Genomic DNA, 12,240 nt, shown 5'->3' with positions numbered 1-12,240 from the left:
GGCCGCCAGACACACAAAAAAACAAATGTAGCCCAAATATCAGCCAGATGTAGCCCAACTATAGCCCAGTGACAGAATGACCAATCAGCTTCGCAAACCTCCGTTACGCGAAGCGGAGCGCTGTTACAGATATATATCTTTTTTTGAACGTTAATTTCTCAAAATCCACTGGAGCACATATATTGAGACCTAGCAAAGGCACATCGGGCTACCAGTCCCTAATATTTTGCCAAGTTTCGTGCAAATCCATTCAGCCGTTCGATTATTATTATTATTATTTTTTTTTGCCCCGCGGGGCCCTTTTAAAACCTCCACATCAAACCTAGGGGGTCAGCGAGGATCTACTATGCCCCCTTATAGTTATTTCCCCCTTTGTTTTGACCTCCTCTTGTCTCTCGATCCTACCGAGAGACAAGATGGCGGCCGCTACGGACTTTTTGGAATGTTGACAGACGCCGGAGAACCAATCAGCTTCGCTTCACAAAGCTCCGTTGCGCGAAAAGTACGCGTCCTGGGACGCTGCCAGGTCCGCTGTTACAGATATATATCTTTTTTTAAACGTTAATTTCTCAAAATCCACTGGAGCACATATATTGAGACCTACAAAAGGCACATCGGGCTACCAGTCCCTACAATTTTGCCAAGTTTCGTGCAAATCCATTCAGCCGTTCGGGCTAAAAGTGAGGCCAACCGCCCTATGGAAAACTCAATGTTAAAAACACGTTTTGGGACCCCCCTTTTTTCTCGGCCCCCCCTTGACAAACCCCCCCCAAATTTTCAAGGGCTGCTCAGAAACAAAATGTGCCATTTTCCTGAAAATTTCAGCCAATTCCGTCCACAAACGCCAAAGTTATTAGACATAGAATTTTCAAAAATCCCATAGAGAAAAAATCCTAACTATATATACCTACTGGCGACCGCCAGTAGGTAATATATATATATATATATATATAGATCCATTACCTCCTCCAATGACGAGAGTGAAGCGGCCACACCAGGGGAACAGGTAGGAACAGCATTTATTCCGTTACAGCAGGTAAGAAGAGTTCACATCACCCGCTATTTGGCGAATGCATTTTGGCTTGAGTTTAGCCTTCGTCAGCGCCACAGGTGTGAGTGAGTCAGGTGGCGGCAATTTTCACTGATGTAGTACCACACTCCACTTGATTTGTCCGGCGCTGCCCCGCCCCTACTGGCACGAATACCAATCGCAAATGTCACGGTCTGTCGCATCATGCACCGCGACTACCAGTCCCAGAATGCAATGTTCATGTTCTTGCCTAGTGAATGTTGCGTGGGATGGGACAGCGCTGTGCTGATGAAAAAACTCCGCACTCTGCTGCTGTGGAATAAGCTGTCTCCTCCAGTCCCCAACCGTCTCAACCTCCATGTATCTGGTGTCCTCTAAGCGGGGACAAGGATGGAGCACATACCCTGCCCAGCGTGAAGCCGAATGACTCCAACACCGCTGCAATATCGCCCAGAACAGGAGGTGGATTCTGGCAAATCCCGGTACCCCGGATACATCCAAACGCCACCGAAGTAGCAACCAGCGGGCCAGAACCAACTTGATGAGACAGGGGCCTCTTATGCGCGGCACTGGAACCCGCGCTGAAATATAGATCCATCACCTCCTCCAACGACGAGAGTGAAGAGACCACAACAGGGGAACATGTAGAAACAGCATTTATTCCATTACAGCAGGTAAGAAGAGTTCATATCACCCGCTATTAGGCGAATGCATTTCGGCTTGAGTTTAGCCTTCGTCAGCGCCACGGGTGTGAGTGAGTCAGGTGGCGGCAATTTTCACTGATGTAGTATCACACCCCACCTGATTTGTCCGGCGCTGCCCTGCCCCTACTGGCACGAATATCAATCGCAAATGTCCCTGGTCTGTCGCATCATGCCCCGCGACTACCAGTCCCAGAATACAATGTTCATGTTCTTGCCTGGTGAATGTTGCGTGGGATGGGAAAGCACTGTCCTGATGAAAAAACTCCGCACTCTGCTGCTGTGGAACAAGCTGTCTCCTCCAGTCCCCAACCGTCTCAACCTCCATGTATCTGGTGTCCTCTAAGAGGGGACAAGGATGGAGCACATACCCTGCCCAGCGTGAAGCCGATATATATATATATATATATATATATAGAGAGAGAGAGAGAGAGAGAGAGAGAGAGAGAGAGAGAGAGAGAGGTCTTCAAAGGTTAAAGTGATATTATAGTTTGAACTTGTCAGTAGAAATATACTTTTAAAAAAAGCTGACATAATGTTATAGTTAGGTCTGGTAATAACATAAAAACTATTGTTTTAAAATAGAAAAAAACACCAAAATTCACCAGTTATAGTTTACTGAGAAACTATAACGTATGTCCCTGCCATTCACTGCTTATGACCTCAAATATTCCATCACTAATGGCATGGTAAATGACAGCCTTAATGACATCACTAATGCCATCTCAATTGATATTATTAATGACATTACCAATGACATCATACAATCATGGGGGTGTCACACACACCTGTGTGACCCATTGCCTTGTTTTGTAATTTAAATTTTGACCACTAAAGGGTCCCGTCTGAGCCACCTCACTCGTACCTCTCTCACAGGCCCCAGGGGGTGAGAGCACCCCATCTCTGCCTGTTTATGGCTTTGTTTTTGTTTAACTTGTACATTACATTTTGCTTTTCACCTGTGTGTCTCACATGAGAAAGACTGGACTACAAAATAGATAGTTCAAACCAGGACTGCGCTTGGCATGTTACTTAAAGGCTTATGGCTTTTCTGAGTAATATTTAAAATTCAAACCACCCATCAGTGATGTTACCCAGAAACTGCTACTGGCACAGGGGCTGCACACACGTATTTATTGTGACTGCCTACTTTATAAATCATGCTTATATTACCTATACACGAATTATGACTTCTCCTGACCAATGTCTAACTACGCACTAAAAGCATCTTTTTGAATCGGCCCAGGGACAATATTTTGAATCCTTATGATTAATAATGTATTCATCTAAGGACCTTACAGTCAGGGAGTTGTATGCTATGATTTCTCATAACTTAATCACAATATATAATGCAATATAAACTTTTGTAGCAACCAAACTGTTACTGGCTTAAATATGGATTTACCAATAATGCATACATTCAGCAAATCACAAACATTATTCACGTAAAGAGCATTCTACCTTTCCATGTGGTGGTTACTCACTTGCTTTCAATTTGATATGTTTGAATTGAAAAGTCCTCATTGGCTGGTGCATTTGCTTGCTATTGATGCACAGATCATTTTGAGATTAGGAACTTCCGCAAACCATTGGAGGCCAAATAACTTCTTCCTTTGTAACTCAAATGAGCTATTTATTTCAATATTGTTATTCTTTGTGAGACCTGGCATCTTTTGGCATGTTTCCCCAGTCTTTTTGCTCTCTGACCTCCTGTTTTTGATGGTATTCTGGACTTCGGTTTGCTGGTGTAGTGTCTCTGTGCACGCTTTCACTGCTATTCAATGCTAAGGTGCAAGTGCTCCTTCTGTAAATTGTGTTATGGTTGGTTTTCCATTATTGGCATAATTGATTTACTAGTAAGACCCTAGTACAGTGCACTCTGTGTGCCCAGGGCCTGTAAATCAAATGCTAATAGTAGGCCTGCAGTACTGGTTGTGCCAACCATACAAGCAGCCTTTCAAAGGTGTCCCAGACATGCCATAGCAGTGTCTGTGCACAGTGTTTACTGCCATGTCGACCTGGCAAGTACACCCACTTACCAGGCCTAAATCTATCCTTTTCTTACATGTAAATCACCCCTACGGTAGGCCCAGGGTAGCCCCATGGGCATAGTGCAGTGTATGTGAAAGGTAGGACATGTGGTAGTGTGCTTTACATGTACTGATAGTGTAATACTGTGCTTTTAATTTTTTACTATTGAACGGCGATCTTTCCCATAGGTGAGCATTGGAGATGCCTTGCAACATTTTGCAAGAGTAACTTTGAACTGGTAAAATATACAAAAACAGAGTTTAGGTTCTCTGAGCTCTAAATGTAATAACACCTCTTTTAGTAAAGGTGTTTTTTAAATTGTGTGTTTGAAAATGGCACTTTTAGGAAGTGGGTATTATCGTGTTTAACCATTCTGTTTGCCCACTTTGCATTACAGGCCTGATCTCACCAATGCCGCTGAACACCCTCACTGAAACTCTGCCTGCACCATGACCTGGGAGCGCCACACCACTCCACTTTGCACAGCAACCCGATGCCTTCCAGCGCTCCTGATTTCAACCTCACGGAGTTCACTCTGCAAAGTGTGTGACTCCAAGGGCCCGACGACTCCTGCACCGAACTCTGGGACCGACGCCTGCTAACGCTGGCTCTTTGGAGCCAATCGTAAGGTCCGCAATGCCCTGCATTTCCAAGGTACTGTTTGCGGGTCTTCCTGACACCATAATGGGTCTGTGACACCACGGTCGGCCTGAGCTGTTACATTTGTTTGTTGACGATGCTGTGATAGTGGGCGGAGCTATTGACTTCAAGGAACTGTATTTTAAGGTTTTTTTTGCAATAGTTGTCTCTTGATTACTGTATGTTGGATTTTTATAATTTTGTTCTTGTTTTACACAGATAAATATTGGCTACTTTTTTAAAAACTCGAGGTGAGTCCTTTTATAGTGTTTTCGCTGTAATACTGTGTGTTATGTGTACATGCTTTACATATTGCCTCTGAGATAAGCCTGAATGCTCGTGCCAAGTGTTCAGTGGGTCATATCACATAATATACTCTGGAACCAGCCCATGTCTGCACAAAACTTTACACAAGTGCAGGCCAATTTTCCAATAATGAGCTTCCCCCAAATTACATCTGTCCAACATTTTGTACTTGTTGGTTGTGCAAATGTAGGTTCAAAATTTTTGTAAAATCAACTTGCAGGGGCTTAGAATTTGCTCTCTTTCAAATATGGAATTGCTCAACACTTGTCCCTTTATGTTCTCTTTATTTCTCATTCTTTTTATGGGTATAGTTAAAGTCTATTTATAAAGCACGGCTACTGTGTGTATAAACAGATAATATAAATCATTCCACATACTTCAATTCACACACAAGTAATGATTAATGTTTCACTCAGCAATGCTTTGTCAGCAGATAATAATAACGCTTCTAAAGATATGCCAATAATAGGATTGTAAATTGGAATGATTAAAATGGTGCAATTTAATCACATTTGTTCATGATGAGCTCAAAAAATCCCTTTCCGTGTTTCCAGTTCACTAATTTTATCATTGGACTTTTTACTCCTTACAGACTTTTCCTCTTTTAGAGATTTTTGTCTCTGGCTGTGCCAACTTCAAAGAAAATATATGGAAATTGCTTCAATTGCAGTCATTATGATTTATAGTAAAGACCAGTTGAACAGAAAACATATTTTGCAGTAACATCATGAATGTATCTTTCATGAAAATGTTTTGATTAAGCATATTTTCTCAGGGGATTAGTTTGGTATTTTTAGGGTTACAGATAATTGTAGTGGCATGGCCAAAGAAATGTACTATACCTTTAACAAATCAATCAATCAATCAATCATGCCATTTGTATAGCGCACTACTCACCCGGGAGGGTCTCAAGGCGCTTGGGGGGAGGGGTATGCTACTGCTCGAACAGCCAGGTCTTGAGTTGTTTCCTGAAGGCGAGATGGTCCTGGGTCAGCCGAAGGTGGATGGGGAGGGAGTTCCAAGTCTTGGCAGCCAGGTAAGAGAAGGATCTTCCTCCGGCGGTGGCTCTTCGGATACGTGGTACGGCTGCGAGGGCGAGGCTGGTGGACCGTAGCTGGCGGGTGGGCGTGTAGAAGGTCAGGCGGTCGTTGAGGTACTTGGGGCCCAGGTCGTGGAGAGACTTGTGTGCGTGGGTGAGGAGCCGAAACGTGATCCTCTTGTCGACGGGGAGCCAGTGCAAGTTCCTCAGGTGGCTGGAGATGTGGCTGCGTCGGGGGACATCCAGGATGAGTCGGGCAGAGGCGTTCTGGATGCGCTGTAGTCTTTTCTGTAGCTTGGCTGTGGTTCCAGCGTAGAGGGCGTTTCCATAGTCCAGTCGGCTGGTGACGAGTGCCTGGGTGACAGTCTTCCTGGTCTCGGTCAGGATCCAGCGGAAGATCTTGCGAAGCATACGCAGGGTGCTGAAGCACGATGAGGAGACGGCGTTGACTTGTCTGGTCATCGAGAGGGAGGGGTCCAGGATAAAGCCCAGGTTGCGTGCGTGGTCGTTTGGCTTGGGTGCGGTGCCCAGGGCTGGGGGCCACCAGGAGTCGTCCCAGGCGGAGGGCGAAGATCCCAGGATAAGGACTTCCATCTTGTCCGAGTTCAGTTTCAGGCGGCTGTCCTTCATCCACTCGGCGACGTCTTTCATCCCTTCGTGTAGGCAGGTTCTGGCGGTGTCGGGGTCTCTGGTGAGGGAGTGGATCAGCTGGGTGTCGTCGGCGTAAGAGATGATGTTGAGGTTGTGCTGGCGTGCGATGGCTGCGAGAGGTTTCATGTAGATGTTGAAGAGGGTGGGGCTGAGTGAAGATCCTTGCGGGACGCCGCAGATGACTTCGGTGGCCTCGGAGCGAAACGGGGGGAGGCGGACTCTTTGTGTTCTTCCGGCGAGGAACGAGATGATCCACTCCAGTGCCTTCTCTTGGATACCGATGTTGATGAGGCGCTGGACTAGGGTGCGGTGGCAGACCGTCTCGAACGCAGCGGAGAGGTCCAGGAGGATGAGGGCCACTGTTTCCCCTTTGTCGAGCAGGGTCCGGATGTCGTCGGTGGCTGCGATGAGGGCGGTCTCGGTGCTGTGGTTGGCTCTGAAGCTGGACTGCGAGGGGTCGAGGGATCCGTTCGTCTCGAGGAAGGCGGTCAGCTGTCTGTTGACGATCTTCTCGATGACTTTAGCAGGAAAAGGGAGGAGCGAGATGGGGCGTAAATTTTTGAGATCGGTGGGGTCCGCTGTAGGTTTCTTCAGGAGGGCGCTGATCTCGGCGTGCTTCCAGCTCTCCGGGCAGGTGGCGGTGTTGAAGGAGGCGTTGATGATATTCCGGAGTTGGGGTGCGATGGTGGAGTCGGCCTTGTTGAAGACGTGGTGTGGGCAGGGGTCGGTCGGTGATCCGGAGTGGATGGTGTTCATCGTGCGGGCTGTGTCTTCGGTGGTCACCGTGGTCCAGGTGCGAAGGGTGGCGGTGGGGGGCGTTGGTTCGACGGTTGGGTGCGTGGGTGGGGCGCCGAAGCTGTTGTGGATGTCGGCGATCTTGCGGTGGAAGAACGAGGCGAGGGAGTCGCAGAGGTCTTGTGACGGAGTGATGTCGTTGGTGCCGGTGCTGGGGTTGGAGAACTCCTTGACGATAGTGAAGAGCTCTTTGCTGTCGTGGGCGTTGTTGTCCAGTCGTTCCTTCAGGGATTTCTTCTTGGTGGTGCGGATGAGCTGGTGGTGCTTGCGGGTAGCGTGTTTGAGGGCGGTCATGTTGTCGGTGGTCCGGTCGAGGAGCCAGGCTTTCTCGAGGGTGCGGCAGGTCTTCTTGGATTTCTTGAGGTCGTCGGTGAACCAGGATGCCTTCTTGCTTCTGGGTCTGCTGGGAGGGTTCTTTAGTGGCGCGAGGTCGTCGGCGCAGGCGGTCAGCCACTGTGTGAAGTTGCCGGCTGCTTCGTTGGGGTCCGTTGTGTTGGCGGGTGGGCTCTGGCTGAGGGAGGTGGTGAGCTGGTCTGCGGTGATCTTGCTCCAATTCCTGTGAGGTACCTGTTGCGGGTGGTGGTGGGTCGTGGATCTTTTGAAGCTGAAGTGGACGCAGCTGTGGTCGGTCCAGTGGAGTCCGGTGGCGTGGCTGAAGGTGATGTACTTGCTGGAAGAGAAGACGGGATCAAGCGTGTGGCCGGCGTAGTGGGTGGGGGTGTTGACCAGTTGCTTGAGTCTGAGGTTGGCGAGGTTTTCCAGCAGGGTGGTGGTGTTGCGGTCCTTGTTGTTCTCCAGGTGGAAGTTGAGGTCCCCGAGGAGGATGTAGTCAGTGGAGGGGAGGGCGTGCGGGCTGATAAAGTCTGTGATGTCTTCACTGAATTGTGTGCGTGGTCCCGGGGGTCTGTAGACGAGGGTGCCTCTGAGGGTCGTCTTAGGGTCGGTGTAAATCTGGAAGTGGAGATGTTCGGCTGCGGCGAAGGAGTCATTGGCGTCGGTCGTGATGCGGATGGTGTTCCTGTGGACGATGGCGATGCCACCTCCATTCTGGTTGATGCGGTCCCTCCTGATGATCTTGTACCCGTCCGGGATGGCGATGGCGATGTCGGGTGCAGAGGAGGCGTTCATCCAGGTTTCCGTGAGGAAGGCGACGTCCGGTGATGTAGCATCGAGGAGGTTCCAGAGTTCCACGGCGTGTCTGTGGACGGAGCGGGTGTTGATCAGGATGCACTTGAGGTGGTTGCTGCTGGTGTTTGTCTTGGCGGGTGCGGGGCAGGTTCGGAGGCAGGTGAACTTGCAGGTGCAGCAGGTGAAGGGTCCGTGGGTGCGTCTCGGGGTGGCTCGGCAGCAGGCGTGGGTCCGGCCGTCATTGAGTGCGTTGAGAGTGGTGGCGTCGTAGGTCAGTCGGGTCTTCTTGCCTCGGCGGGGAGGGCCAGGGGTCCTGGCACTGGGCGCGGGCCAGGCGCGGACGGGCGCAGACGGGCTTACCTTTGGCGCACCTTCGGCGCTCTCGCTGCGCTCGTCCGCTGCGCCGTCACTCTGGGGGCGTCATAAGTAAGGAGCCGGGAGGGAGGAGCAGCTGGGTGGGCAATTCCAAGAAGCAGCGGGCAGCGGGAAATTCCCAGGAGCAGCGGGAAATTTCCAGGAGCAGCGGGCAGCGAGCGAAGGAATCTGCAGGCAGGAGGCGGCAAAGGCAGGCAGGAGCGGCAGCAGTGAGTGGGGCGACCAAGCCCTGTGTATTGTTGTATAAGTTTATTGCACGTAGATGTAATGGCACAATGCACATTCTTGTTGTACTAGTCCTGGGATCACTGTACGACCCTTAGTCTGTGAACATAGGAAAGCTATGGCAAAACGCTTTCTTTCGTGATTCACCAATACCGTGACGTTATATATAGGGTTTGTCTGGACACTTATTCTATCAGGCATTTCCCGGTAGGATTGGGTCCCTTGGAGGTCAGTTTGTAATTGAATGGGACTGAAATGCTTTCTTGAGACGTTGCATGGTTTCAAAGCAGGAACCCATGATGGCATTCGCATGTTCTTTCATGGAAAGGTTTTCATGCACCATGATTCTATATTCCTCACTACCACGTTTGGAATAGGAGCTGGGCCCTGTGAGACAACCAATCCTCAGAACACACTGAGTGGACCTTCCCAAACAGTACAATTTCTGTATTATTTGCATTCACTTGCAAAAAGTTATGCTCCATCCACTAAACAATTGTATTCATGCAGTCTCAAAATTTTACTTTCGTAGACTGCGGGTTTGGTCCCATTGTGATAACAAACTGAGTGTCATATGCATGGGAGATGACCTTGAAATCAAATGATTTTATCACTTGGGACATTGGAGCCACGTAGATATTAAAGACAGTGGGATCCCTGTGACACTCCTCTGTTCAAGGCTATTGTTCGAATGCAGAAGGACCACAGATACACTGAGTTGGTGAGCTGCCTCAGAAAGTTCTTTAGCCAACCGAGGGCTTTCCCACTGACACCAAACTCTCCCAGTTTTTACATTTAGATTGCATGAGAGATGGTGTCAAATGCTGCTGAGAGATCTAAGAGAACCAGCATTGCAGAGTGTCCATCTTCCAGGGAAAGTATTATGTTGCCTAAACCTTCATCAGTGCTGTTTCAGTGCTAAAAGAAGAACACAAACCTGATTAGGAGAGATCGAGCAAGGAATGGCTTTCCAAAAAAGCTGTAAATTGGATATTCTCCAAAGTTTCCATAACTTTCCCCAGGAAAGGAAGAAAAGAGATGGGCTAAAGTTTACTAATGCTTTGGGATCTGCTGTGGGCTTTTCAAGAATAGGTTTGACTCTGTCTGATTTCCACTTTGTAGGTAAAACCAAATTTCCCCTTTGGAACTCCTTTTCCACTCTTATTCTTTCATACCACAATCATATCAATGGATACCTAATGATCCACCTGTACCCCAGATATGCAATTAGAAGCTCTACTCGGAGTGTGTAAGCACTTATGTGCATATTTAAGAAATAATATAACAATAAATAAAATGTATACAATAAAAATACTTGTCACCATGAACAACAATACAATAAAACTGTTAAAAACACCTGGGCTATATAATAGACCCCAATTCAACAAAAAACAATTTCCCGGGACAGGAAAACTACAAGAGACAATCAAATTTGTCTTAGAACTGTTAATTCGAGACTATTGTAGACAACATCCTGCAGGGGAAAGGGCTTCCCTGTCTTTTTTTAGGCCGCTGACTCTCCTCAAATTTAACAAAGATATTCTGTTTCAACGCGTTTTGGTGGGCTAGTGTTAATAGAGCCACCTTCTTCAGGACTAATTATTTTCTTCCCTAATCCAAATAGCTCTTTGCTACAATTGTGATACGCTGGTGCTACAGCACTCTGGAAGGTATGGCTCCAATGGAATTTGGGAGATGCACACTTCAGTGATTTGATGTGGTACTGGAAACGTTATCCTTCCTTTGTTTTGGTTGGATGGACAGTATATCTGCACTCAGTTCTAATTAAATCACCCCCTCTTCGATATTGAATAATGGTGGAGAATTGTCAGTGATGTCATACGTGGGCCCAACCGGAACACATCTCGGTTGTCCTTTTTTTAGCGGGGTCCAAACCATATACCAAGAGAGTGGTAGGAGAACCACGACAACTCAGGGCAAGACAATGTTGAGAGGATGTGAAGTGCTGGGGGCCCAAGGACCCACCTAAGGTGAGTAAATAGGGACCCCCACGGAAAGCGTGTTTAGTGTGGGAACACAACTGCGTGCTCTGTACAACTCTACTGGTAAGTCGCGGTTGGATTTTTAAAGATTAAGGACCCTTCACAGCGGACCCTGAAAAAACCCTGGAGAAGACAGTAGGTTGGAGAGCCACCCCACCCGTGGAAACCCTAGTACCACGTTACCCACACCAGGGAAGCCAGATGAATACCTGTGAATTGGTGTTGGAAACTGCTGTCGAACCCAATGGATTCCTTCAGCAAAGTGCCGCTGCTGGAAGAGGAGAAAGTGTCCAGTGGAACCCGAAGGTGGATTCAAGATGAAAGGTACCTGCAAGCATAGGGGACAGAGTATATGTCGCTCAGGAGTGACCAGGAGACTTGTAAGACGGATGCCCTCCGATGTCGGTGTTGCAGGATGGATGATGATGACCTTGACTCTGCAGCTGTGAGGACCAGGCGATGCTGAGGAGGACCAGGAGCCAAGCACGAGCTGTCCCACGAAGGGGTGTCGACTGCTGAGGGGGTCGGTGTCTTGGCGGGAGCACCAACAAGCCTTCCCAAATACAAACAACGCAGGAATTGAAGTAGGAGCAATGTCGGGACCAGCAAGGTCCATGGGACTCACCAAAAGCCGGGGAGTCAGGGCAGACCCACAGCAAACAGGAGAGCCCAAGAGAAGCAAAAATGACCCTCAATTGGACGACTGAACTCGCGAGATGCCCTTCAGCAGTACACCAAAAGATGCAGGCCACAATGCACACAATGTGGCGTGGCTTAAGATTGTGGTCACTGGAGGGGCTCGAGGTTGGGGCTACTTGGTGCTCAAAGATCTTCTTGGAAGGAAACCAACAAGCCTTTGTAACTGCAAGTTTACGTAGTACACGAGGGTTCGGTTATTGCAACCCCCCACGAGTGAAACTGGCCTTAAACTTGGTGAGAGGGGTGGCCTCCCTGGCTGTGGAATACCACCTCCTGTGTTGCAGAACCTTATGGAGTCCATAGGAGCTTAGGATCAGCAGACCGGTCGACTTAGTTGTAGTGCCTGCAAATGCAGGGGAGTGACTTCTTCTCTCCAAGGGAGATTACTTCAGGTGTCTTTGATGCCCGCAGGCCTTGGAAGGTTCCTGTATGGTGCAAATGAACAGGCAATGCAGCAGACTGGAAGGTGGGTGAAGCTGAGCCCAAACGAAGTCCAGAAAAGTCCAGAGAGCCCAGACGGTAGAAGAAGAAGTGGTGTCTGATCTGAATCTTATCCCACAATGAATCTAGGGACCTACACCCAGGTAAGCCCTTGTGTACACTAGTGAAAGGTTTGGA

This window comes from Lissotriton helveticus, chromosome 2_1, assembly GCF_964261635.1.
Source record: "Lissotriton helveticus chromosome 2_1, aLisHel1.1, whole genome shotgun sequence".
Taxonomy (NCBI): Eukaryota; Metazoa; Chordata; class Amphibia; order Caudata; family Salamandridae; genus Lissotriton; species Lissotriton helveticus.
Note: the sequence above shows the minus strand (reverse complement) of the source record.